We start from the raw sequence: 27,273 nt of genomic DNA, 5'->3' as shown, positions 1-27,273 counted from the left end.
CACCGACGGCCACCAGCACTAACGCTGGCACTGGATGTCCCCAATTAGAGGGGCCTCACATCTTCCCTTTCGCCCAGGGCCCCAAAAGTCCTAGGACCGGCCCTGTGCCCAGCAGTGCGGAAGTAAACGAAGGAACCCCCGCTGGGGTCGGAACGTCTTCTCACACTCGGAGCCAAAGGTATGGTCTCGGGCTGAATCCTGTGCCGAGCCAGCAGTTGAGAGACTTTGTGTATACCTCTCCCTAAACGAAGAGAAGCTGAGGCACAAGGACTAAAAGAAAGGAGGGGTGTAGAGAGCCACCCGGGCTCTAGAATAATTTGTTGCCACTTCACACGCAGTCATACACCCCTCGGGGCGGGCTCGTCCCGAGGGCATTAATAAACGGGCCAGAGACCGCTCCTCGTGGTTTTCCGGCTGAGAGCTAATGTGTGTGTGTCACAGTGCATTTATTCAACCTGCTTGGGCCCTATCCGACCTGGGCCCCTCCGCACTACAATTGCCTTTTAAAAATGAAAAAAAACGAAGAAGATGTTTTTATGTTATGGCATGGGGATCTAGGGCTGTAATGGGAATTTGGGGCTGTCATGGGAGCGTGTTATGCTTAGAATGTTCAATAGCCATGAGCGCTGGAATGTTGGGACGTAGGGTAGTTTACAGAACGGTAGAGCCGGTTGAAGAGAGAAGCTATGTAGCGGACGCCAGGGTTTGAGTATTGGAATAAAGAGAATATAAAAATTATTCACTGCGTGTGGATTCGTAACTTAACATATTGCATGTATGGTATTCAAGTTTTGAGCACCGTTCTCCTTGGCTCCTCTTTAACCCTAAACGTGACTTCATTTGGTTTGAAGAAAAAACATCTACATTTCATTTTGTTACAATCTGTTGTTCGGCCGCACTCCCATTTCTACCAGTCAAAGATGTATTATTATTTGCTGTGAGGCATGCCCGGTATCCTAAATACAAACACTGGGGCGCCGTAATGAAACCATTCAGCACATTAAAGAAGCCCCTTTGTTTTTCAGGCACGTAAAAGGTAATCTAATCGCTTTTGCGAGGTCTTCCAGTTATAGTTTTTTTTTTTTTTGCAGTAACCAATGGGCGCGAGCACGCTTTCACTCTCACCCAATCACAGCTTTCACTGCGATCAGGGTAGGAGTTCTGGGCTACAGGAAGCGACGCGCTCCTGACGCGTAATCAGGCCGGGTGGCTGTCTTCGCCGGAAGTCTGCCCTCTACCTGTGTTGGGCTGCTGAGAGCGGTAGAGGGGCAACTATCAAGCCAGAGGCTGCGGTCCTGTTCACACGGGTAGACCACGGTGCTGTTTGAGCTGCCTCTGGCGCAGACGGAAGGTGAACCGCGCAGCAGGTATTACTGTGTTGGTTTCTTCTGTGTTGTGTGTGATTGACTCTCATGTAATATGTCTGTCCCGGAGCAAGGTAGCGAAAGATGCTAAAGATGCCGCTTTCTGCTCATCAATGCGTGTCCCGCAAAGGATTAATTCTATGCACCTCAACGCGTCGGATTTGTGAGAACTATGTGGTACGGGTGGGCTTGGTTGTCTGGAATTGTCCCGCAGAGCAGAACGCGATTTCTCTTCTCTGGCACTGAGCATAAGATGTATGCAGCATGTATTTATAAAACATCTGCATTCATGAAATGTGTTTTACTTTTATATATATATATTAAATTCACAGCTGCCTTGATGGGGCCATAAACCAACTGGTGCCTGTCATGAATTTTACTTTTACGTTAGCCAGATTTAGTTTATGGCTAGTCAGCCCCAGTAGATTTAAGCATAGTAATAACCTTTATCTATATTATTGACTGCAAAAAGGGAAAAATACAACTAAATGACGTTAGAAACCGAAGTGATTTTTGAAACCTTTGTAATCAATTTCCAACACGCTGCATGTATTGGATGTTCCATACGCCTGCATTTCTTTATTGCAATTGTAGTAAAACAGATAACCCCGCATTTGAGACTAACTTGACTGTCATGGTGTTTCATTAACCTTGGTTGGCGGGCATTGCATGTTATCTGTTCTCCATTTAATAATGTGAATTTGATGTAATCCTAACGGAGAAAGTGACTTGTTTTGTGTGGTTACCCACATTGGTAGGTCGAGCTTTAGCGACGGTACAAAAGGGGGGTGGTGATGGACGGAGCGGAGCATCTGAACCAATCAAACACTCACACCTAGTCAACAGATCTGGGTTTAATCCATCACCGTTCTTTAGCCCACTCTGCCACCCCAGTTCAGACATGGCCATATTGTGGCATCTTGATGCTACACCTTTTAGATTAGAATGTTCTTACATCAGTGCCAGCAGCCTATTTAGAATGTTATGTTTAGAAAGAGTTTGGAGTTGAAGCTGACTGGCTACATTGGGTTTTGTAACCTACTGGATGTGATCCTTTTATAAGAATAAATCAAACTTTTATCTACCTACAAGAAGTGTTACTTCTTTACACTTGGCGACCAGGACGGGATAAAGTAGAAGAAAGGATCTCAACATCTACAAAAGATATTTTTTTTTTTTAAAAAGGAGAAAACAAGTTTTTTTTAACAAACTGCTACTTTACAAGACTTCCAACAAGACTTCTAACCTGGCGTTCTCTTCACTGGATTACAAGACTTCAAAACGCCTCAAGGTACTGTCTTAAACTGCAAAAGTTAGAAATTTGTCTTTTAAAACAACTACAGTTTGCAACTTTAATTAAATTAAGCGCTTTTACTTTTCATCTCATACCTTTTAAATAACTTCAGCGCTTGAACAACAACTATCACTGTGACTAAGATTTAATTTTATCAAATATTAGAGCTGTCAATTTCATTTAGACCTCTTGTGCACTTACATTAGTTCTGTCACAGATTAGACTGAATGTTGCTCGCAATCTCACGATAAATTTTAACTCTGCCGTGTTACTTGCTTAAGCAAAAGGGCAGTGCATCTTTCAAACGCACAAACCATAACGTGCAAGCTGCAACGTTCAAGCGCGCGTTCTCCTCCCTGCACGCGTTACTCACCATCTCTGGAACTTCACGAGCGTCCATTTCTTCATTCCTTCACGGAAGTTGGAGCGTCAGCAGCGCGGAAGTTGACGGTGCGTCTACATCAAATTTATACTGTTGACTACAAGATGGAGATTTATGTTTTTAATATATAACTCAAACTGCTTTGTCATTTAGTGAAGGTGATTTTAACAAGGAGGTTATATATTTTGATATCACGCCACCCATGTTTAAAATTGATCTCAAAGATGTTATTGTTTTCTTTAATATATTACTCAAGGCAAGTGTGTACTGAATAATTTTGAGCATATATCAATTATTTATTTATTCTCTTATCAACATGCAAAATGTCACCTCACCGCCATTTTTCCTATCTTCTCCTGGAGACCCTCCGATTAGATGGCAAAAATGGCGCAAGGTTTTTGAGCGATATGCAAGGGTTTGTGGTTCCAGTCTTGGTGCTGAGAGGAAAACAGCCCTATTATTACACTGTCTAGGTTCTGAAGGACAGGACGTATTTGACCATCTTCCGGAACTTGATGACAACTCTCTCAATGAGTATGAAATTTGCATGGCCAAACTAGACAAACATTATTTGCCAAAAGTCAGTACCATCCTAGAAAGGTATCATTTTGGTCACAGGGCTCAACAAGAGGAAGAGAGTATTGAAATTTATATTACAGCTCTCAGGAAACTTGCTTCGAGTTGTAAATTTGGAACATTGGTTGATGAACGTATAAGAGATCAATTTATGTTAGGTTGTATTAGTGAAAAGGTTAGGGATGAGCTGTGGCAAAAGGATGAGCCATGTTTAGATGATGTCATCACAATAGCGAAGAGAATTGAACATTCCATCAAATGTGTAGAAGTAATTAAGAAGAATGGCGAAACAAAAAGTAAAGATATGGTCCACACTGTAAAGTTAAATCACAAAGTCAATACTTCTCAGAAGGTAAATAGAGAAGAAAATGTGTCCAACGGTATGCCTCCTAAAAAATCTCAGGGTAAATTCAACTTTTCTCAAATTAAATGCTTTAGATGCGGCAAAATGGGACATTTCTCCAACGACAGACAGTGTCCAGTTGGAAAATGACCTGTGGTAAGTGTAAAAAGAAGGGCCATGTATCTCATGTGTAAAGGAAAGGATTATAGAGGTAAAGTGAATTAAATCTATTATGACCTTGATGAACTAACAGAAGATATTGAGGAAGTTGACTGTGGTCAGATTTTAGTACAAGTTATAAGCAGTCAAGATAGCAAAAATTGTCCTTCTGAAGACATCTATGTTGATGGACATCAAACCAAAGTCTTGTTTGATTCTGGAGCCAAAATAACTATAGTTGCAAGGGATTTCTATTTAAAAAATTTAAAAGACAAGACAAGTTTATCTCGCCCTGATATCAGACCTTTGGCATATGGTAATAAGCCCATCAAGCTTCTTGGCTATTTTTTGGGACTCATCAATTACAAAGAAAGGTTGACCACGACTAAAGTCTACGTGTCTCAAGAGGGTGACAGCATTATAAGTTGGTTTGCACAAAGAGATCTTGGAGTTATGTTAGACCCGAACTCGTCACCTCCAATCATTTTGAAAGAGCCTTTTAGTCAAGATCTCAAAGCTGTTACAGTTGATGATCTGGAATTTAGTCGTGGTCTAGAAAAAAAATTCCCTAGTGTCTTTTCACAAAAATTAGGATGTCTAAGAAACTATATACATCATATTAAGTTGAGAGATAACGCTGTTCCTGTGTGTTGTAAGGTGCGAAATGTACCCATTGCTGTCAGAGATCAGGTGAAAGCAGAGTTAGAGAAACTTGTTAGAGAAGGCATCATAGAAGTTGTTGAGGGGACCGAATGGGTTGCCCCCATTGTCGCAGCGAAAAAATCGGATGGTTCTTTACGCCTCTGTGTAGATTTGAGAGAATTAAATAAAAGTGTGGTTAGTGATCATTACCCTTTGCCCAAGATCTCTGATATGTTGATTCTCTTGAAAAGTGCTAAAGTTTTTAGCACTGTAGATTTGAGATCTGCCTACCACCAGATTAATCTTGATGAGAAGTCAAAAGATTTGACAGCATTTATCACCCCCTTTGGTACTTTCCGTTTTGTGAGGCTACCCTTTGGCCTAGTTTCTGCTGCCTCAGTTTTTCAGCGAGCATTGGAGAATGTACTTAAAGGCTTAAAAGGTGTCAAGATATATCAAGATGATATCCTAATTTTTGGCTCTGACAATGAGGAACATGATCTGAGACTTATGAAAGTTTTAGAAGCATTATGTGTTGCTGGTCTTACTGTAAAAATTGAGAAATGTAAATTTAGGAAAGACTCCATTGAATATTTAGGTCATACTATCTCGGAGGGAGGTATTCTGCCGAAAGAGAGTTTAGTTTCCACCATTTCTAAAATGTCTTCACCAACCAGCAAGGAAGAATTAATGAGTTTTTAGGTCTCGTCCTTTACCATTCCGAAGGAATGGGAAATGGCCGAGAATTCAAGTGCTCGAACTGATTGTCAAACCACCGCTTTTTTTTGTGGCGTTTTCTTCGAGTGCACGTACAGGCACGCGCTTTTGGCCCATACACTTTCATGGCCATCTGTTCCTCAATGTCCCTCCCACCCTTCGTCAGGCTAATGGCCCTCCCCCCACCCCCCAGCACAGAGTGCGCATCGCGGCCGCACAGCACATTAAAGGGCTTCTCCCAGCGTGTGCTGTGCGGCTTCTCCTCCCCTAATTATGTGGCCGGCCGTACTTGTGTTTCCCGGCCGCTTCCCGGACACTCTTGTATTTAATTAGCAGCAGCAGCATTTCTCCTGCGTCAGGCCACATCAAAGGCTCTGTGCCACTTTCACCCACACAGCAACACTTACAGACACGCAACGCCACTCACACCCACGCAAGCCCACTATCATCCACGCAACGCCACTCACACACGCAACGCCACTCACACACGCAACGCCACTCACACACGCAACGCCACTCACACACGCAACGCCACTCACACACGCAACGCCACTCACACACGCAACGCCACTCACACACGCAACGCCACTCACACACGCAACGCCACTCACACACGCAACGCCACTCACACACGCAACGCCACTCACACACGCAACGCCACTCACACACGCAACGCCACTCACACACGCAACGCCACTCACACACGCAACGCCACTCACACACGCAACGCCACTCACACACGCAACGCCACTCTCACACGCAACGCCACTCTCACACGCAACGCCACTCTCACACGCAACGCCACTCACACACACGCAACGCCACTCACACACACGCAACGCCACTCACACACACGCAACGCCACTCACACACACGCAACGCCACTCTCAGCCACGCAACGCCACTCTCAGCCACGCAACGCCACTCTCAGCCACGCAATGCCACTCTCAGCCACGCAACGCCACTCTCAGCCACGCAACGCCACTCTCAGCCACGCCACTCTCAGCCACGCCACTCTCAGCCACGCCACTCTCAGCCACGCCACTCTCAGCCACGCAACGCCACTCAGCCACGCAACGCCACTCTCAGCCACGCAACGCCACTCTCAGCCACGCAACGCCACTCTCAGCCACGCAACGCCACTCTCAGCCACGCAACGCCACTCTCAGCCACGCAACGCCACTCAGCCACGCAACGCCACTCAGCCACGCAACGCCACTCAGCCACGCAACGCCACTCAGCCACGCAACGCCACTCAGCCACGCAACGCCACTCAGCCACGCAACGCCACTCAGCCACGCAACGCCACTCAGCCACGCAACGCCACTCAGCCACGCAACGCCACTCAGCCACGCAACGCCACTCAGCCACGCAACGCCACTCAGCCACTGCGGGTGCAGATTGTGGGTGCAGATTGTGGGTGCAGATTGTGGGTGCAGATTGTGGGTGCAGATTGTGGGTGCAGATTCAGGGTGCAGATTCAGGGTGCAGATTCAGGGTGCAGATTCAGGGTGCAGATTCAGGGTGCAGATTCAGGGTGCAGATTCAGGGTGCAGATTCAGGGTGCAGATTGTGGGTGCAGATTCAGAGCAAACTCAACAGCACCACCACCATTGCAATGCAATAGGTCTCGTTTTAACGCAAATTTAAGCTATAGGCCTTGTAAATGACAAAGCCTTTTATTTATGTTCCAAAAACCAGAACGCAAAAATAAAGGGCATTATCATTTACAATGCTAATAGTTCAGACTCGCGTTATTGCGAGACCTATTGCATTTCCAATGCTTGTTTAGGAATGGCAGAGTACTATAGCAAGTTTATTAAAGGTTTTGCTTCTCTTTGTGTTAATATGAGACACTTGCTCAAGAAAGGATGTCATTTTGTTTGGAGTGACAAGTGTGAACAAGAATTTTTGTTATGTAAAGAAAAATTGAGCTGTGCTCCCAAACTCAATAGTTTTGATCCTGCTCAGAAGTCTATTTTGATTACTGATGCCAGTTTAAAAGGTCTGGGTGCTGTTTTGGTCCAAAAATGTGAAGGTGTAGAAGTAGTGATTTTTATTTTTGTCAAGGAGTCTAAGAGGTGCAGAATGTAGATACTCTGTTGTTGAGAGGGAGGCATTAGCAGTGTATTGGTCTGTCAAAAAATTAAAGAATTTATCGTGGTGAACTTCTTTTGAAATAAGGACGGACCATAAACCTTTATGTGAAATTCTAATGAAGAAAGGTATAGATGCTATATCTAGTAGAATCACTAAATGGGTTGTTGGGTTACAAGATTATGATTTTGAAGTTAAGTATCTTCCTGGAGTAGAAAATAAGGTTGCTGACGCGTTGTCTCGCCTTGTTCCATCTGGAGAATCTAATGAGAAAGATGACTTTGATGAAGAAGATGAGTTGGTGTGTTCCATACAAGATGGTATTATTGACAGGAAGAAATGGGACAAAGCTTTAGAAGTTGATGCAGTTCTTGTTGAATTCTTTAAACGAATTAATACAGGTTGGAGGTGTAGAAATAAAGGAGATGAAATGTTAGAAAAGTTCTGGCATGTCAAAGATCAGTTGGCGGAACATGATGGTTTATTAATGAGGGGTACAAGGTTGGTTCCACCACAGTCCATAAGAAATGAACTCATTTCTTTAGCTCACATTGGTCACATGGGCATTTCTAAGACTAAAGAAACGTTAAGATCTTCCTATTGGTGGCCAGGGATGGATTTAGAAGTAGAAAGGACAGTTATGTTATGTTATGTTAATTTTTATTTCTATAGCGCACGGCTACTCCAAAGGAGTGTCCCGGCGCTTTTTCACTAGGCGGCTCATAACCAAGAGAACATAACACAGTTAGAAAACAGGGGGACAGAAAAACAGACATCCAACGACAAAAAAATTATGTTAAAGGGTAAAAAGCCATGTTTTGAGGCCCTTTCTGAAAGACATCAAATTGGAAGTACAACGTAAGGCCAATGGTAGGGCGTTCCAGAGCTGTGGGGCCCTAAGCCTAAAGGAGCGCCCTCCAATTCGGGCTTTCTTTATTCGAGGAACCGTTGCAAGAAACAAAGATTCTGAGCGCAGAGCACAGACCGGACGATAGAAGGCCAACCTGCGCTGGAGATATTTCGCGCCAGAACCAAAAAGTGCCTTATGGGCCAGTGTCAGTGTTTTAAAAATTATCCGTTTCCGGATAGGCAGCCAGTGAAGCGACTGCAGAAGACCAGACACTTTAGATCTCCTGTGGAGGCCAAAAATGGCGCGTGCAGCAGAGTTCTGCACCACTTGCAGCCTTTGCACAAGATATTCTGGAAGGCCCAGATAGAGGACGTTGGAATAGTCCAATCTGGATCCAATTAAGGCCTGCACCGTAATCCTCCTATGTTCTTCCGAGAGCAGGGGAAGAAACTTCCGGAGCATCTTGAGAATGCCAAAACATGTGCCAGCAAGACCCAGGATCTGAGATCTCATAGTCAGTCCATTGTCGATCTTAATCCCCAGATTTTTAGCCAGCTGGGAAGCATAAGCTGGGGGGAACATATCCATTGGCCACCATGCATGCCATTCAGGGTCCGCGGCAGAGCCAAAAAACAGTACCTCGGACTTATCTGAATTGCATTTGAGGCTGTTCAGATGAAACCACCTGAAAACAGCCCCCAGGCACTCTCGAATACTCTCTCCGGCAAAATCCTCACCCCTCTTGCTCGTAAAGAGGAGCTGGGTATCATCGGCGTAGGAGACGATCTGGGCCCCAAAAGACTCAGCCAGTGCCGCCAAGGGAGTCATAAAGATGTTAAAAAGAGTCGGGCTCAACACAGAGCCCTGCGGAACCCCGACCCCCAGAGGCGGCATCTCAGCGGAGCTAGGAGAGGCCCAGACCGTTTGCCGACGGCCCGCTAGAAAGGACGAAAACCAGCTGAGTACCGTCCCCCCTCAGACCGATGTCATAAAGTCTGGCGAGGAGCCCCTCATGGGGGACGGTATCAAAGGCCGCCGACAAGTCAAGCATAACAAGCATGACTTTGCCGCCTGAGTCCAGAGCCTCCTTAATGGCTTCTGACACCTCCAACAGTGCTGTCTCAGTACTTAGGTTGGGGCGGAAGCCAGACTGGGAGGAGTGCAACAGGCCATTGGTCTCCAGAAAATCAGAGAGCACGCTGTGCACGTGCTTCTCCGCGACTTTGGCCAGTGCCGGAAGGAGAGAAATGGGTCTATAGTTGGCTGGCGCCTCCGGGTCTAGGCCGGGCTTCTTAAGAAGAGGGATCACCATCGCCTGCTTCCAGATGTGCGGGACCCGCCCCTCACTCAAGGAGAGGTTCAGAAGTGGATTAACCAACGGGTTAATCACTGCCGCCATCCTCGCCAAAAATTTGGCCGGGCATGGATCTAGCGGGGACCCAGATTTAAGAGAAGATAGAAAGGCCAAAGACGCCGAGATAGAAATAGGCGGAAAATCAGCCCAGATCGGATCCACAGTGGCCAGCCGTGCCACGCCCCCCCCAAGGGCTATGGGAGACTTCAACCTGCCTCTCCAGAAAAGAATCATGAATGAATTTAATTTTAGCCGGGAAAAAGTTGGCCAAATCACACACCCAAGAATCTAAGGGAGCGGCCTGAGAGAAATTGGTCCGAGGGGTCGTAAATTCCCTCACAATACCAAAGATTTCCTTACAGGAATTAGAGGCTGCCTCTATCCTCCTAGCAAAGTAGCTCCTCTTCTCATGCAGGATGTCGCGGTGATAGATTTTAATCACCGACCTATACACAAGTCTGGCCGACGGATCGTATTGAGCGCGCCAGGCCCTTTCAGCCACCTTGCACTGCCGGCGAGATTCCGCCAGGGCTTCCGAGAACCATGGAGCGGAAACCCGCTTCGGGGTGGACCGAGGGGTTAGCACTGGAGCTAAATCATTTAGCCTGTCAGTCAACCATACTTGCAGCGACTCTAAATCCCGCTCTAGGTCACCTGAGAGAGGACAGGGATGGTCAAGGGATGCCTGAGCTAGCATCTCAGAGGTCACCCGATGCAACGCCCTGGAAAGAGATCCGTGCTGTCTAGGCGCAGTGCACGGTAGTTTCTTCGAGCCCGGAACATAAAACTTAGCCAGCCTATGGTCGGACCAGAGAACCGGAAGAAGTTCAATACCCTCTAAAGGGGCCGAGGAAAACACCTGATCCAGGGTATGACCCCTATCATGTGTTGGGCCGGAAAGGAAAGGGGCAAGGCCGAGAGGAGCCATATCATCAAGGAGCTTACTCGCATCCAGGTCCTCACCCACATCCAGATGGAAATTAAAATCTCCCGCCAGAACACAATGCTCAGCGCTCAAAACCAACCCCGAAATAACTGCCTACAGTTCCTCAAAAAAGGACCAACAGGTCCAGGGGGTCTATAGACTAACAGCCCTTTAAGGGCTTGATGAGGGGCCAAGGAGATCGAAAAAGCTAAGGATTCAGCGCCTGCAATAATGTCCGTAGGGATAACAGAACAAGTAACACACTTATTCACAACAAGGGCCACCCCACCTCCCCTACCCTTCAATCTATCTTGCCGGAATATATTGTAGTCCGGCGGAATAGCAACCGCAATATCGGGATTAGACAAATCCCCTAACCACGTCTCTGTCAACATGAGGCATAAAGGGTTTTCCAAAACCAGGAGATCAAAGACCTCCTGGCCATGTCTGGGCAGAGATCTAGTATTCAAGAGCAGGCAGAGATGTTTCACATTGGCCACTTCTCTCTTTGGTGAAGTGGTCGGAGTATACCCCGGTGACCACCCACAACCAGGACATTGCCTCTTACCCTTGTACCGAGCAGGGAAAACAGTATGACAGGCAGAAGAAGATGATTGAAGTAAGCGTAGTTCCGACGCCGTATAGCATATCATTCTCGCCGCTAGACTTACGTGACTAAAACACCAGACCCTCCCGCCGCACCGACGCCTCCGGAACGCTGACGGGCGCAGACGGGCAGGACTCTGGCAAGACTCAGGCAAAGCGAGGGCAACCCCGCTGCGCGATCCCGCTGCGCTGAGGGGACAGGTTTAAATAGGTCCTCCGAATCAGTTCCCAAACGCCCCACAAGGACGCTCAAAATGGCGCTGCTCGAGCGTCACTGTCCTTCTCAAGATGGCGCACAGTCGGAGCGCTACAAACCCCGCCAGCCCCAGAACCCGGACCCGCTAAAACAGCGGTGAGTAACGATTATATGCAGTAAGGGGGCACTCCCAAATAAAATCAGGGAAGAAGAGAACACCAAAAAATAAAGAAAATAGAAAAACTGACCACGCAGCGCTAAAAGCAGTAACGAGCCGGACCTCCGGGCAAATGTTTCCAACAGAGCGTGCAGTCAAAGGGACCGCCTTAAATAGGTCCTCCGAATCAGTTCCCAAACGCCCCACAAGGACGCTCAAAATGGCGCTGCTCGAGCGTGACTGTCCTTCTCAAGATGGCGCACAGTCGGAGCGCTACAAACCCCGCCAGCCCCAGAACCCGGACCCGCTAAAACAGCGGTGAGTAACGATTATATGCAGTAAGGGGGCACTCCCAAATAAAATCAGGGAAGAAGAGAACACCAAAAAATAAAGAAAATAGAAAAACTGGTAGTTAAAATAGAGCGCACTGACCACGCAGCGCTAAAAGCAGTAACGAGCCGCCCCTCCGGTTAGGGATTGTGTTCAATGTGCTCTAAGTGACAGAGTAGCCAAGCCCCAAAACACCACCCATGATCATTAGAGATCGTCCAGATTCACCTTGGAAGGAAGTGGGTTTGGATATTCTAGGGCCTATATCATCGTCAGGATCTGAATGGTATGTTTTAGTCTTAGTTGATTTTTACTCGAGGTGGCCTGAAATAGCTATTACGCGTGGAATTGAAACAAAACATATTAACTTCCTTGAAAAACTATTTGACAGGGAGGGTATTCCTGACACTATACTTACAGACAATGGTTGTCAATTTGTCTCAAAGGAGATGGAGTTATTTCTTTCCAAACATGGCATTAGGCACAAGAAGTCATCTTTATACCACCCAGAAACCAATGGCATAGTTGAGAGATTCAACCGGGTACTTAAGGAGACTGTTAGGATGGCTAAATCATCAGGTACTGACTGGAGAGGTGATATTTTTAAAATAGTTAAAGTATATAGATTATCTCCACATGCCACAACCAATAAGTCACCTTTTGAGCTTTTTAGATCTAGAAGAGCTAACACATTGGTAACACCAGCATGGGTTAATGATTTACAACCCAGGTTGGATTCTACCAATGATCATGTTGACTGGAAATTACGTGAAGCTCAAAGAATACAAAATAGGAAAAGACTTTTTGATGCGAGGAAGAGTGTTAAGAAAACTTGTGTTAAAGTGGGAGATTGGGTTCTCATAAAAAATCCATCTAATAAAAATAAGATGATGTCTGCTATGTTCATGAAACCTATTCAAGTCATCAAGGTTTTCCAAAATGCAATTAAGACGGCTGATCATCGTATTTGGAATCTCAACAGAGTTGTGGTCATCAGGAAAGATCTTATCTCTGGTGGTAACTTTTCTGGTTTAAATCCTGATTCATCTTTGGATTCATCTCGTCATGGTGGACCATCTCTGTGTCTTCACAAGTCGTCAAGGATCACTCGTGAACCAGCACATCTGAAAGACTTTGTTAAGTAGTTTTATTGTGTATATATTACTTTATTGTAAGAAGGGAGATGTGTGGCATCTTGATGCTACACCTTTTAGATTAGAATGTTCTTACATCAGTGCCAGCAGCCTATTTAGAATGTTATGTTTAGAAAGAGTTTGGAGTTGAAGCTGAAGCTGACTGGCTACATTGGGTTTTGTAACCTACTGGATGTGATCCTTTTATAAGAATAAATCAAACTTTTATCTACCTACAAGAAGTGTTACTTCTTTACACATATGCAAATCAGTCTGACCCTGTGCCTCATGGGAACAGTCCAGCCCGAACTGCCAAGCCATGCCTTCCCTGGACCGGATTCAAGCTTCCTAGGACCGGTTTTTGGCATTACAGCCGTCTTCAGCCAGGCTTGCTTGACAGGGTATGCTCAGACGTGAGTCCCTTGCTCACTTTGCCACTGGATTCAAGATAGCCTGGCTGATGAGGATTATGAATCCGAAACTGGTCCCAGGATGCTTGTTCCCGGTCCAGGGAAGACATGGCTTGGCAGTTTGGGCTGGACTGTTCCCATGAGGCACAGGGTCAGACTGATTTGCATATGGCCATGTCTGAACTGGGGTGGCAGAGTGAGCTAAAGAATGGTGATGGATTAAACCCATATCAGTTGACTGGGGGTGAGTGTTTGATTTGCTCAAACGCTCCATCCATCATCCCCTTTTGTATCGCTTTGTTCGCCCTAAATTGGCAGGGTATGCTCAGACGTGAGTCCCTTGCTCACTTTGCCACTGGATTCAAGATAACCTGGCTGATGAGGATTATGAATCCGAAACCGGTCCCAGGATGCTTGTTTCCGGTCCAGGGAAGACATGGCTTGGCAGTTTGGGCTGGACTGTTCCCATGAGGCACAGGGTCAGACTGATTTGTATATGGCCTTGTCTAAACTGGGGTGGCAGAGTAGGCTAAAGAATGGTGATGGATTAAACCCATATCAGTTGACTGGGGGTGAGTGTTTGATTTGCTCAAACGCTCCATCCATCATCCCCTTTTGTATCGCTTTGTTCGCCCCAAGTTGGCAGGGTATGCTCAGACGTGAGTCCCTTGCTCACTTTGCCACAGGATTCAAGATAGCCTGGCTGATGAGGATTATGAATCCGAAACCGGTCCCAGGATGCTTGTTTCCGGTCCAGGGAAGACATGGCTTGGCAGTTCGGGCTGGACTGTTCCCATGAGGCACAGGGTCAAACTGATGTGCATATGGCCATGTCTGAACTGGGGTGGGAGAGTGAGCTAAAGAATGGTGATGGATTAAACCCAGATCAGTTGACTGGAGGTGAGTGTTTGATTTGCTCAAACGCTCCGTCCATCATCCCCTTTTGTAGCGAGCTTTAGCGGCAGCACACAAGCGCTGATCGCTCTGCGAGGCATGCAGTAGTCCAGTAAGGGGAGACAAGCTGCTATCACTCTCCGCCCGTATTTTTCATTGGCTTCTGTGTTTGTCCTTCATCAATTTTGTTTTCTGATTGAACGTGCCTTATTATGCCATGTCATCATTTGTATCCTTCCGTGGCTTCTGGCCCCTTTACTTCAAGTGTTACACTGTATGGATGTTGGCAATGCCATAGGTCTAGTGTAAATGCGAGTCCTATTGCATTGCAAATGCATGTTGTTGCATACTAAGCGCTAGCGGCCTGCCGATAGTCCTTCTTGGCGCTGCAGAGTGCAGCATCGTCACCCCCTCCATAAAAATAAAGATAGATGTTACGGGCCAGCCAAGGGTTTCTAAAGCACTTCTGGCACCAGGGGTGGGGAGAGGGCGTGGGGCACTTTTGTTTTCTGCACCAAAACTGTTGTTGATACTGATCCTGGTGGGAGAGGGGGGTTCTTGTGAAGGATAATAATAAAAAGAAACGCGAGTCAAGGGTGCAGCGAGTAGACATGCATTTGAAATATCGGGATCATTTTATGGAGCGGAAAAGCCGCCATGGCCCTGTCTTCGAAAATACACAGGGCTACAGTGACTTATTCGCACATACGCAACGGCACAGTGACTTCATTGAGCAACTGACAAAACGCTGAGGTCATTATATCTCATGCAGACCTTTGCACGTTTCATCTTCTAAACTTAACTGGACGGGTTTCAACAAAAGCGCAGAGATCCCGGTGAATTCCACTGCGCCAACCCAGAATAAAAGAGGCCAAGATGACCTGTTAATTTGACACAGTCCAGTCCTGCCCCATCCCCTGGCTTACTGCTTCATGGCAGGATTGTGTTTGGGGGGATACACAGGTACCCCGCCAATATTCACACCTGAGGTCAGAGCTGTGCGCCTACTACTAAACGCACAGGCTTCTGTGGGCTATGAATCCGGTCACCAGTGCAGATTCCTTCACATTCCAATGCAGCTCGTCATTGAAAAGGGGAGATGATCGTCTAGGGAGCACTGTAGCCGGGCAGCGTGGACCGAAGTGAAACCATTCGGCTGCCATGTTTTATTTGTGTTTATATGACCCAGCTGCGCGTGGTCTTCAGAGAAACGCACTCTCTTCCATGCCTAGTCTTAGGGGAGGAGCCGGGCAGGGTACATTCTATGTCCCTGGTAAAATTCACTAGAAGAACTTTTATTTACAAGGTTGGAAGTCAAAAGGCGTTTTTGGTACAAAAAAGAAAGCACAGTCCCTGGAAATTCCGGGCAATTGTTCGACCCAGTTTTAACAAATTAAGACAATATTAAATTGTTTTTTTTTAAAATCGAGACTTTTACCCGAGCAAAATGCACTGTAATGACAAAAGCATGTCAGCTTGTGTTGGCTCTGTTATTATCAATATTATTGCTAATATTCCTATTCTATTCGTGTAGTTTCAGTTGTGACAATTATTTTATTATTGCAGTTTCAGTTGTAACAATTGTGTTCTGGAATGATAGAATTACAAATATACCAACAGCAAAAAACAACCATTCGAATGTGTTCTGTTGTCATTTTCATTGAAGATCTTTATTCGGTCCATTGTAAGACCATAAAAGCTCATTTCAAAACACATAAAACAATTCAGTCATAAAGCACATATTAATACAAGCAGGAGTCATGTTAGAGAATATGATCTACAATCCCAGTTGAAATGGCCATTTACAAGTGTTTTCCCCTGAATCTTCCAGGGACCAATATGCTTTTGGACGTTGTGTTGGTGCAGCAGGTGGAAAGAAAAATCATGCAAAATGTGTCAATGAAATAAAAAACAACGGGTAAAAGACCTCACTGGGCAGAAAGAAGCTGTCACACGAAACCAGCGGAATCAACTGGAATTTATCTAAGGACATTTCAGTTCAAAATTACATATGTCCTTACCCGATTCCAGCAGAATCCACTCGAAACTGGTCAAAAGGAATTTGTAGCTGAACACGGAACCATAGGAGGAGGTTTCACAAGCATGGGCGTATCACCAAATACATGTTTGAAGTCTGAACTAACACCCGGTTCAATGCTGCGCGTTTACAGAGTATTCTCGGGTGAATCATGGAAGGGAAACTGGGTGGCTGGTAGTGAGATGCATATGTATTCAGCAATAACATGCGTGTATTCAAAGACACACTTTCCTGCTTACATGCACGCAGTAAACGTGTTTACAAACACAGGTAAACGCATGTATGCTTGTAAGAACACATACACCTGCATGCATACATGCTTTCAAATACACATAAATTCGCACGGACTTATTCACATGCATGCACGTACAGTGTGCTCTGTGAGCCCACTTGTATGAGGGCTGCCACAGTGTACTCTGCATCACTAGGGTCTGTTGTGCGTTCATTGTGTTCTCCTTGCTCTCGGCTCCCACTGTATGAGGGCCATCACGTGCACTCTGAGGCACTAATGCCTGTTGTGCATTCACTCTGTGCGCCGGTGCTCTCTTCTCCCACTCTGAGGTTGGCACTCCCACTCTGAGGGTGGCACTATGTACTATGCTGCACTAAGGAGTTTTATGCATTTAACTGTGTGCTCTCTGCTTCCACAGTATGAGGGTGGTCACACAGTGTATTCTGTATCACTAGGGCCTGTTGTACATTCACTATGTACGCTTGTGCTCTCTGCTCTCACTCTGAGAGCTGTCACACAGTGTACTCAGCTGCACGTAGGTCTGTTGGGTATTTGCTGTGTGATCTCTGTTCCCACTTTATGTGGGTGCCACTGCTGCACTAAGGCCTGTTGTGAATTTAATGTGTTCTCTCCGCTCACACTGCATGAGGGTGGCCACTCTGTACTCCGCATCACAGTGGCCTGTTGTGCATTCACAGTGTGCTCTTGTGCTCTCTGCTCCCATTGTATGAGGGCGGCCCCAGTGTACTCTGCAGAACTAAGTCAAATCAAAAAAGAAAAAGGGACTGACCCACCTATCAAGGGGCTGGGTACTGATTATGATCAACAAAAAGAATGGGCCCCTTGAGTGAAAAGGCTTATGTACTGATAAATTGCAAACACCCTTCATTCACTCCAGTGTCAGAGATCAGAATGCTCCTAAACAAGCCATGGCCTACATTTTGTAAATATAACAAAAATTAACTGATGTTGAGTTTGTTGTAGATTTATTATAAAGTTATAATTGACCATCAGTTAACAAAAGTTGCACCAAATAAACTTGATTCTAATCGGATTAATATTATATGATGATTTTCAATGAATTCACTTTGCTTTCTGTCTCTTACTTATATTTTTAATTGTCTATATTTTTGGTGATATTGTGTTTTTTAACATTTGGAAATTGTGAAATGTATATATTTTTAATGTATAATGTTATTAAATCTACAACAAACTCAACATCAGTTAATTTTTGTTATATTTACAAAATTTAGGCCATGGCTTGTTTAGGAGCATTTTTATCTCTGACACTGGAGTGAATGAAGGGTGTTTGCAATTTATCAGTGCATAAGCCTTTTCACTCAAGGGGCCCTTCTTTTTGTTTCTCTGCAGGACTAAGGCCTGTTGTGCATTCACTGAGTGCTCTTGTGCTTTTTGCTACCACTGTATGAGGTTGGCTCCTTGTACTATGCCACAGTAAGGCCTGTTGTACAGTCACCATGTGCTCTTGTGCTCTCTGCTTCCAACCTGTAAGGGCGGCCACAGTGTACTCTGCATCACTAGGGCCTGTTGTGCATTCACTGTGTGCTCTCTACTCCCCCGGTTTGAGGGCGCCCACAGTGTACTCAGCAGCACCAAGGCCTGTTGTGCATTCACTGCGTTCTCTGTATAAGGTCAATCACTGTGTACTGTATGGGGCCAATGGCTGTAGCGCATACATTGCAGGTTCGATGTGTTCTATATGACGCAGTGAATATTGAAAATACTAGGGGGAAGGAGTGGTCATACTTTTCTGAGGGGTGGGTTCATGAAGAGGGGAAATGGCGAAAGGGACAGATACAGACGGAATGTACCAAGAGATAGAGAAGAAATCAAACGAAAGGTTAGACTCGGCGAGGCCAAGTTGGCAAATTTACATGGGCCGTACACACAGAAGCATGATACACACACACACATACCTACCTACACAGAAAATAGATAAGACAGGCAGGAAGACAGAGCGACCTATCTGCCAGCTGACAGGAAGATAGACGACCATACAGATGGATAGGCAGTCAGGCAGATAGGTAGGTAGGTAGATAGAGGAGAGAATAGAAGGTGAGGAGAGAGAAACGAGGGTGGAGGTGGGAAGTGAGCTGACAGTTTAACACAATAATATAAAACCAGGCACAAAACAAAACACACAAAATAACCGCACGCAGAGTGCGCCACGACAAGGCAGGTTTCTGAAGCCACTACGCAGCTCGTCCCTCTCCCATGCACACGGTGTACTTAACAGGCAACACTATGTACAGTTTGTAGGGGGGCCGGCCGAGCCCTGTGTGTCGCAGGCCGAATGCCTCTGTCGTGACAGCTGCACGAGCCCTGGGGCCAGTGGTGGCTGCTTCTCCATGGGTGTCTTCAGGGCTGGGGGCCTCGCCACACAGCCCCCACACCCCCTCCCAGCTTGCAACATCGGTTGTGCACACCTGCACTGCATGCAGAGCCAGTAAACACAGCTCATTGTCCTTTGTGTCTCCACTGGTTTGTACCTGCTGTTGACCCCTGCCAAATGAGAGTGCATGTGTCTGGGCAGTGCCTAGAGGCAGTCACACCTCACAGGGTGAGGCGGAAAGATGACAGCCTGAAGGAGGCCGAGGAGGCCTCCAAGGGGAGGTCCGAGACTCCGACCTTAACACTCACTCTTTAATGAACCCCCCAACACAAGGCTTGACCCGGGAGCTCCACCGTAGGATAGCGCCAATGAGCAGTCAAATCAACGCAGGGAGCTATAGATCATTATTAGCATGTTCTACACATCCAGGAGCCGGGAATAGGAAGAGTTTCTAGATGACAGAAACCCGAGTCCGCAGCACAGGCTGTGTTCTTGTGTCCTGCTCTCACCCGATTCACCAAAGCATTCGGGGATCTCTAGTAAATATCGCGATCCGTTAACACGTCACATCTCTCAAATGGATGCGATTTTAAGCAGGCGGTTCACCATAGGTAACACTTTTTATTATAACTTTTCAGCCTGCTGCACAGCAGTCACACTTCTCTACAGCATAGCTTAAAAACATTGGCAAACTCAATATCTCTGGCTAATCACTTATAAGGTCCCAAAGGCGAGACCTATTGGCTATGCCAATGCTTGTTTATGGACAGATACAGCTGTTTTTTTGACTCTGTGCAGTGAAACACTGATACCCTCATCCCAGTGCGCGTGGTGTGGCCCCTAAAACGTGTTGAAATTGGCATATTTAACGTTCCTATAAGGCCATAGTATATGGTGTCCCAAAAAGCGCCTATGGCATGAAAACTTACTTTTCACCTATGGACTAGAGCACCGCTGTACCATACACTAGTGTGACAAGGCAGATCAGATTCCTGGCTTACCACTGTATCCTGGCTGTTGCAGTTTTAAAACTACAGCCCGACTCGTACTAGTTCAGGTGTCTCGTCTGTTTGCTAATTCAAGGAACAATGTTAGAGGAACCCAGAGAAACCTGTTATCTTTGGTAGGTAGTTTCCCTTTCCAGGCAACTTTGGGGGACGGTCACAGGACAGCATTTGTTTTCACAACTCCAAAAGATTAATTGGTATACCTGCGCTATGTGGGGACATTGGGAAGTCAACTGGGCATGACTAAGAATAGCCTGGTGACAACAGCCCGGCAAAGGATTGTGTACTGGTGGTGGAAGTTCTGAAATGGGGCACTTCCTGTAGCCACGGGTCTTTGCTTCTCTGTCTTTTCGAGCCACCAGAAAATATCGGACCATCCACAAGGTAAGGTGGGTTATTGTCACATTTGGTCCATTGCAAGATAGCTTAAATTGAATTTGACTTTGGCAGCTACTGGAAGCCATTGTATGTCTTGAAGTATGGGGTGAAAAGGCCGTACTTGTTTGCAGAGTGTATAAGCCTTGCTGATTAGTAGACAGTAGAGAGGGTTTTATAGGAAAGGTGTGTGGGAGCTAAAATGGTGTTGCCATAGTCTGAGCTAGATAGTACTATCTATATAGTCCCCATGTTTCTAACTTCGGAGTTCCCTGTGGGGGGGTGATGATTAGAGATTTTCAAAAACTTTATGCAACCGCACTCAGTTAATTTACACGCTGCTCTTCGAGCAGGTAACCCATGGCAATTTCCTATCACCCAGTAAGACGTAACTAATGCCTTTATTAATCTTTTCTATAACTTGTACAGTAAAAGCAGAGGGAGAGTTCGTAGATCTCATTTGGTGAAATGCACGTTTACAGGCAGTTGTTCTTGGTTCTGCATGCTAAAGTTTTAACTCGAAACAAGGTGGAACACCTTTTAATCTTTGACATTCGAGCGAAGGCTGTTTTAGGCCTACATTAATACGTGCACCATCTGGTATTTGCAGAGAGAAGAATTGAAATTAATGTGTTCTGGAGCTATTTGCTGCTGACCCAATGCAAATTCATAGTATGCTTAAGTAAGCATGTCAAGTGAACATCGGAGACAAAAAGACAGCAAGGTGTTCTGCCTTCAAATGTAGATACCTAATCTCCAACAAAAAGCATTAAACAAACATTGTTTGCTTACCTCGAACGTCTTTCTTTTATTTATATAATTCCTTGTGTTGATTCTAGCTGCCCTGAAATCCTTGGCTTACATCAACATGACTATCCAGAATACACAGCACATGATATCAAGCCGGCACAATCCATTGTTGCAACACAGAACTAGGATTAATGGCGTATTTCATGTTTATCTGGCGCAAATAGGAGCAGTCTTTTCTTACAGCAGTACCTTACATTCCTGGTAGAATTAGTAAGGGACCGTAAGAAACGGTAGATATTTAACGTTTTATTGCTTTTGAGTGAGAAGGAATCTTTACAGCCCAGGACATGGAGCTGGCATAGTGGCTGAAAAAAGTGCTTCGGTCTTGGACTGTATGTTTTACACTAATCTGAAAGAGCTCCTCTAAAGTTTTAGATCTAGGGTTGCACCCATCTCCATAAACATGAGCTTCTTGTGAACAGAATGTTACGAAACGGACTATTCCTAGTGAGAGACAGCACCTCTGAAATGTTTACCAGATGTAATCTCCGTTAGCATCTCTGTTTATGCCCACAGCGACAGGTTGCTGAGAAGCACATATATTAGTCTACATTCCTTAGACACAGCAATTCTGTTAGTGTGGTAAAAACATAATGCATGTAAAAGCTTTCTGTGCAGATCCAGTTGAGGGCAACTATATGATTTGTACTCCATCAAAACAAAAAATTACAGAAAATAACTAAATTATGCCAGCAATAACTGTGTACATGTTATGGGGAAGCAGGGGCTGACATCCCGCATATGTCATAGAAACGCCTGTGCCACTCGGGAGACAACTGTGGAAGCTTATAATTAAAGAAGTGATAGGGAAGAATGTTCTCACTTCTCCACTTATAGCTCGGGTCCGCGAATACTCGTAAAAAAAAAAAAAAAAAAAGTGTTTGCCGATGACGGTACATTTTATGATGGATTACTGGAGGCGTGTTAAGCAATACTGCCCTTGAAAACACCATAAGAGGGTGGGGAATGGGAGCTGTGCACGGTGCCGCCTCGCATGCTGCCTGCGTTGGAAGCCTATTGGCTGACCTCTCATGCTCTGAGGTGCTGTCCACACTGCCTGCCGCTCCTCTATTGGCGCGCATGTGACTTACTCAATTACTCGCTCCCTATGCACAAAATAAGTAAGTGGCTGAGGGAACGGCAGAGACACACGTGCGGCCTGGACCGCCATCCACCAGTCTAAAACCTGAAGGGACTGCTGTGGTTGAGACGGAGTGAGCGAGACCATGGCCAAAAAGTGATGAGCGCAAAAGCGAAAAGTGTTCTGCCAAAAGAACAGAAGAGCAATGCAAGTGTAACAAAACAGTTCTTGGCTGGTGCTCCTGCGAGGAAAAACGGAAATGACGTATTGCTGTCTGAACCAGTTAGGTGACCGCAAATAAGAGCCACACTGAACTGAAGTAGTCTGGAGCGCGAGTAAGACGGGAGTAAAGTCCTTTATTGACCACAACGGGTCTTGCAGACAGTGCATGCGCTGTAGGCTCGACCTAAAAAGTGGGTTTTGGTGCTTTCATTGATTCTCTCCCACCTCTCCCGGTGGGCCGGGACTTGAGGATCAACATGTTGTTTTTCTTTTTAATTTGAATCAAAGTGGGATATCACTCCTAACAAATTTGTCACAGTGGCTAGTATTCATAAAATCAGTTGGTTAGTACTTTAATTCAGTGGCAAACAGCATATAAACTGTATAGCCCATTTGGGCATTTAATCAGTTTTAGACATTATATCAATTACTTCAATTAAGAAGCTAGCAGTCACATATCTTTTGGAAAACTTATATCTAGAAGTCTGGAAATCAAATGCGCAAGTATCCTGATTTATCGGTGCAAATAGAAGTTTGGCTGCATTCACAGAGGAATTCCATCAACTTCTTTTGGGGAAAGACCTACATTAAATTCACATAGGTATCTTTGATCATTGACAAATATTGGCCTTACTGTCCACAAAACTTTAAATAAGTCATCTTTTATTATTTCCCTATATATAAATGCATAAATACCCCCATATATAAATATGTAACAAACATTTTCAGTTTGTTTCCAAAATTAGTCGATTTTCCACTCTTTCATTTTGTAAAGTAATTAGATTGTAATTTAATTTCACTGTTTCAACCAATATAAAAATTTATTTTCATTGTAATAGCTCCAAATACATCATTTTACTCCGATACATATCCCTATTAGACTGAACAGTCCTGAGTGACGTCCTTCTATTTAATACATATTCCACAGCACATATGTTTGTTATTAAAATAACTCCATGGCTTCTTAGTTTCCCCCAGCCAACACGTTTCGCATATAGGATCAAGGAGACAAAGAGATAACCACAAAAGAGACCGACATTTTTTTAAAGAATATATAACAATTTGACAAACCACACCCTAGCTAGAATACATGATAACAATACTGAATTCAAACAGACAATCTTAAGTAATTGATCCCTGATTAATGCTCTTGGGGCCAGATGTAGGTCGCCAATTACCGGTCGGTAACGGCCGATTTCGGCCGTTACCGACCGGTAATTGGTATTTGACATGTAGGTAGGCTTAATTTACAGAATCGATATATTTACCGATTCGGTAAATTTACCGATTCTGTAAAATACCGAATCGGTAAATACAGATGTAGGTGGCACTGAAAACAGTGCCACAGGCCATTACCGATTCGTTATTTACCATGTAATACTATTACATGGTAAATAACGATTTCCAGTGTACATGCACATCTGTGCATGTACACCTGTGCCATGTGGCACACAGACATGCCCTAAGGGCATGTCTGTGTGTCACATGGCACACAAGCCAGAAACAGGGGTGCAACAGGGTGTCAAAGTGACACCCTGTCCCCCTTGTAAAATCGCTAATTTTACAGATTCGGTAATTGCCGAATCGGTATTTGCTATTAAATCCTATGGGCTTCAAGGCCCATAGGAATCAGTGGCAAATACTGATTCGGTAATTACCGAATCTTACCGATTCTGTATTTTTACAGAATTTTTTACCTACATAGCAATTACCGATTAGTAAATACCGAATCGGTAAAATTCGGTATTTACCATTCGGTAATTTGCTATTACCTACATCTAGGCCTAAATGTCATATCTGTTTTATTAGTTCTTCTGCTAAAACTCTCATTTCTAGTGGAGTAAAAATATTCTGAGTTGACAGTTGCATGTCATTTTCTGAAAGACCTATCCTATCTAGGATAACACAGGAACTAGTTGGATTGGATTCCATACCATACCAATGCCTTTTCAAAAACAAGCATTGGCATAGCCAATAGGTCTCGCCTTTGGGACCATTTAAGAGTTTAGTTATCCATCAAATATCCTTGGTGCAACAACATAGTGTTGCTTGGCTAAACACTTATAAGGTCCCAAAGGCGAGAACTATTGGCTATGCCAATGCTTGTTCACACATACTGAAGTGTCCGTGGTCTGTGCGGCTCCCGCTTTCACCCAACGTCATCGATAGCGTGAGTCAAGGATCTTTGGGTAAGGGTCAGGACGCGTCGCTTGTTGCAGCCGTGGAACTGTTGTTTGCCCAGCTATAGGATATGAGGTAGTCTCCCCCCACGAAGACCCCTCAATCATCTGGGGAGCCCAGAAGGTGGTAGATCAGATCAGTAGGGGGTAGCATACCTATGGTCTTGTTGTGTGTTTAGTAGGGGTCCCTCAGAGAGGGTGAAATGTTTCCATGGCCTGGTTCAGTCGCCGTAGCGTTCCGTGCTTCTCAATTGCTGGGGGCGAACCTCCGTGGGGGCACACGCTGCTAGAGAGCGTGCGTGACATTTGTAAGGGTGAGAATCGTTCACCTTGGCTTCTGTATGGCAGGGAGTGCCACAGTGATATCTGTCAGTGCAAGCTTCTTATAAGATTTTTTAGAACCACTCCCTATATTGAAACTCCGTGTTTCAATCAAGCCTTCCCTGTATAATTGCCCTTCTTACCCACTACTGGTTTAATTTTCCTCAGGTGTCGAACTGACCACTAGCGCCAAGAAACCGTAAGGTGCACGCTGCGCTGTATAAATGTTTTAAATTAGAAATTAGAAGGTGCAGAACAGCATTCACTCGTTTTAGGTATTACCTGAACACACATCTGCCATGTTTTTTTGCTCTTGGTAACATTGTGCATGTGGAGATGCTTCTTCATCTTGGCTTCTGAGGTATGAAAACTGAGAAGAGCTTGCTTAGCCAAAACTGTTTACATATTTGCTGTTTGAAGGCCATCCTTTCTGTTTCCACGATTTCTGATAGGGACCTGCTAGCTCTTATTGTAGCAAAACAGACATGTAATTAAAGTCAGCACTTGTATATCTTAAAGTATGCATTTGTGTCTCAATTTCTATATATGCGCTTGCACCACTAACTGTTGCTATGGGAAACTCCGGCCACTTGAACCTCTGATTCATAGGTTATTAATTTAATGCATTTTTTGTAAATAAATGCCCTGTTTGCACCATTTCCACCTGGGTCTGGTGCACTAGCACAATGTTTCCATTTACTAGCTCCTTCTTTCATGACATTATTTTTAAGTGTTGTGCATGAAGGGATACGTCAACTTCTGCTAGAAATGGCTTACATTTCTATTGTCAACAGTAATTAAATCTGTTACTTGAATTGAGAAAATCTCTGTTCATGCATGGTAAAAGGGATTCCTTTCCGCAGATGCTGTTTTAAACGCCCGAATGGAGCCCTCGGATCTTTGTTAATCTTAAAGTAGGAGATCCTATTAAAATACACCTTAAATATCCTACGTTTACTTCCTTCTCCAAGTATTTTAGGAAGGGTTGAAATCTAGTACTTTTGAATTGTTGAGAGTGCTGCCCTGAGGTAAAAAAAACTGGAATCCCCGTACTGTCTGCTGTCCTAGGTAGATAAAGAGAATGACTCAACAACCGACTAATGGCTGACAGGTGTGTATTTTTGCTACTCCCACCTCCAAGTATGTCTTCACCCTCCCTTGACACTTTTTATTCGCTGTCAGTATCTGAGCAGCGCGGCTCGAGCTCCGTGAACCGCTATGTTGTTGTAATGTAGACTCCATGCATGAAAAGTATAAAGGAGGGTTTATTAAAAGAAGCACAGGAGCAAGGTAGGTAACAGCCTACGCAGGACTTCTTCCCCAGCAACTGTCACCACAGAGGTGAGGAAGAGAATCCTGCACAGTACAGAATGTAGAGGGTAAATAATTCTATTAATATTTAAAGAGACAACATGACACATCTTCTTCCTTATGAAACAAATTAAACAAAGGATTAACAAACAAAATCTTGCAACCATTTTGGTTTGGAGCAAATACGTTTTTCACTTACAGCTGCATTATTAATACAATCAGAATCAATAATAGTGGAACTGTTGGAGTTGGAATTCTGTGTAGAACATTCATTGGACACAATGGAAGATGAACTGGAAATAATATTGTCAGCAGAATCTACACACTCATCAGGGATATTTTCTGAAACAATAAAACCACCTTGATCCTCATTATGAACAGAATGAGGTTCAGGAGTAGTTGTAGTAGAATGTGAAGAGCAAGATGAATTAGCAGTTAAATCTTTCTTCCCTTTGTAAATGGCAATCCTCCTTAAATTCCACACTCTACCATCAGTTAATAAAACTGCATTGCGTAAAACTTTCTTAATCATTAATGGTTTTGAATATTGAGATTCTCCTTTCCTAACTTTCCAAGGTTTTTTAACTTTGAACCACATGCCAGCTTTGATATCTACTGTACAAGCATTACATTTTCCATCAAAACTTTTTTTGTACTGTAAATGTTTTTCAATGATATCGGATCTAACTTTACTCATACATATATCTCGACAAGAATTCTTATGCAACCAATTGGGATTATATTTGGTGCTGGCAGTACGACCTCTCATAATCTCGAAAGGTGACATTTTTAAAGCATCATGGATATTGGTTCTGTAAGACCAAACAGCTTTGTAGACACAAATTTCCCAATCTTCTTTATTTAGATTGGCAATTTGGATAGCGTTCTTTAAAACTTTATTGAATCTCTCACAT

General features: G+C 44.7%; 1 protein-coding gene across 1 annotated transcript in view; it reads left to right on the top strand.

Moving 5' to 3' along the window:
* Positions 1 to 1,203: 1,203 nt before the first annotated feature.
* The window catches only part of LOC144772597 (myb/SANT-like DNA-binding domain-containing protein 4), a 79,566-nt gene continuing 53,496 nt past the window's right edge, over positions 1,204 to 27,273 (top strand). The window contains exon 1 of the mRNA XM_078657029.1: positions 1,204 to 1,367. The gene's annotated coding sequence lies outside the window, so the exon portion shown is untranslated. The remainder of the gene's footprint in view (positions 1,368 to 27,273) is intronic.

The sequence above is a fragment of the Lissotriton helveticus genome, chromosome 8 (genome assembly GCF_964261635.1).
Source record: "Lissotriton helveticus chromosome 8, aLisHel1.1, whole genome shotgun sequence".
NCBI classification, from domain to species: Eukaryota; Metazoa; Chordata; class Amphibia; order Caudata; family Salamandridae; genus Lissotriton; species Lissotriton helveticus.
Note: the sequence above shows the minus strand (reverse complement) of the source record. Positions and strands in the feature narration are given on the sequence as shown.